We start from the raw sequence: 2,642 nt of genomic DNA, 5'->3' as shown, positions 1-2,642 counted from the left end.
TATATATATATATATATATATATATATATATATATATAGTGGATAGCCTGTCATTCAGCACGATGTCGCGAACACAATATTATCCTTGGTGGTAGCACTTCCAGGACGTCTATACCTTGGGTCATCCTCAGCACTCGCCCTTCCCCTCCTAAATTCAGTTACTCATTTTTGTGCTGTTGATAAAATGGGAATATCATTATTTAACGTAATATACATGACAGAATGAATGTCCTTGGGATGAACTCTTTTTCTACAGGCATTTGATCACACCACGATGCCAAATTTTGTCGATTTTCGAGAGGGGCCTCTATAAGTTACAGTCCAGTAGATACCGTCATCTTTGAATAGCCAGATATCAGTTTACGTGGAAGGAAACAATACTGTTATTAATAACGACTGAAATGAATGCATTCAAGTTTTCCTATCTCTAGCTACACTCCTTCATTGTCAGCCTATGAACTTTTCAGCCAATCTCGTATATCCACTACAAACCACGTACGGTCGTGTTAGTAAAACTTGTTATAAAGAATAAAGCAATCTGCCATATACTGGTTTTCTAAGTATGATGGTCATGGCAAAAATACCTAAGTTCACATGCAAACTCATTCTCGGGCGACCTAGAATAAAGAACAACAATAACATTCTATTAATTCAAATACTAATACACAATCATTATGACACATGTTCATGGATATAATGCAAATTTTGTCACGTTATATCTTTCACAGAGTTGAACGTCACACCATCCTTCAGGCTAAAATTGTTTCTCATGTATTAACTACCGGGCAAGGCTCTTTATATTTTTCGCCTCACATACCTGCCAATAGAGTTGTTAAGAATGTTGATAGAATGAACTGCTTGTGTCGTGTCAAATTTATAAACAATTTTGAAGTACTTTCATGAGTTTTATAGTGCAGATAACGTCTTTTTCTTCCTGATGTTAGAAAAGATCAATAAATATTGGTTACTCGCTTCTTAGCAATTTGCTATTTCACAGCATAACAGTGTCAGTCGATATATATATTTACTAGTTCCATCCTTTAATCTTCAAGACCAATTCGTTTCCCACTAATTTGTCTCTACTGGTCTAATATCATAATTCATAGGTGATTATTTTTGCCTGAATTAATGCTACCTTTTCAGAGAAGTTACTATAGCAGAGACAAATTGAAGAAAAACGGTGAATTCTTCAAGTAGTTTGTTCAAATTAACCGTATAGCTCATCCATCTTCAGAATTGTTATGCCCGAAACCATGGACGATGTAAAAATGAGAAAGGAGAAGAAGAGTAAGAAATGTTCCTGGATTATACAAGTTCATATATATTTTCACTTATACATATGTAGGCGCACGTATACATATACATACAGACACATGCACATATTCCCGTATTCAGGGAAAGTACTATTCACTCAGACAAATACATATATACATACATGATGTGTTTGTGCAGGCATTTGTCTATTGGCGCATATGTCTCTGCGTTCATGAGATTCTGTTTGTGTGCGCGTGCTTACAAACATATTAAGAGAGCAAAAGTGAAAGAAAAGTGGAGGAAAATATATTTCCTACGGAGCAATATCTCGAAATGCGATAAATTCAATCTAAAAAAAAAACATAAGACCAATAATTGAACAAAATTACAGATTCTTCTGGAGTTTTCTCAAAGTGGTGCTCTTTTATCATTCTCGAGGGTAGTTTATTATAGTAGGGCTATTTTCACCTAATATATACTGTTTCACTTTGTATGTAGAGGCAGATACACTAAATAAAAAGAAACATATTCTCTTGCTTTGTGTCGATAGTGATATAACCTTTGTCAATGAAAAGGTGAATGTCAAGTCAACACATGACAGCCATTTTATTGGTTCGCGTAACAAACGATCTGAGTAATAACCGAAGGTAAGTCTAGAAATGTTGAATCTACGGTCTTCGACAATGCATTTCTATAAATAGTGTTACCTATCTGAACCTGCTATTTTGTGCGCCCAGGTCATTTTATTCTAACATAATCAATTATGATGCGTGTGTAAAGTAACTGCCGCCTAAGATCAGGGTTTGATAGAAATAAAATATCGTTGACTGTTACACCATAAGTTCGAAATCATTCAATCTATACTCTGAGGAACATTCTTACTGGGATTTGGTAGTGAAAGAACAAAACTTCTGTCTATTTCATTCAATTGCTTCTGCCTTGTGAGAGATAACAATATAAACATTCGAGAAATTTCACTGGAGACGCCAGCATGTCATTTTTTGTACCTTAACCAGAGGCCAAAGCTGACACAGTATTCAAACATTCCAATCATACACCTGTCAACATATTAACATGTATGTAGCAGCATAGTGTGTAACGCCTTCTTTTCTAAAAAAAATCGAATGTTAATTAACGAAGTTTTCCATATTATTATTAGCATGTCACAAATCCACATACATGTTTCCATTGTTGGCAAAATGTTTTTATATCTACAGCACACAACATTACTTTCTTTGCAGCATTACATGTGTTTATTCTTAACAACATTGATGGATGTACCAATCAGTGACACAGTTCCTAGAATTATAATCGCAAGGAGGTAGGGGTTGAATTTGCCATCCGTGTATATGGCTATAAGTTATTAAAATTATGTGGCTTCAAAACGT

This window comes from Octopus bimaculoides, chromosome 5, assembly GCF_001194135.2.
Source record: "Octopus bimaculoides isolate UCB-OBI-ISO-001 chromosome 5, ASM119413v2, whole genome shotgun sequence".
Lineage (NCBI taxonomy): Eukaryota > Metazoa > Mollusca > Cephalopoda > Octopoda > Octopodidae > Octopus > Octopus bimaculoides.
Note: the sequence above shows the minus strand (reverse complement) of the source record.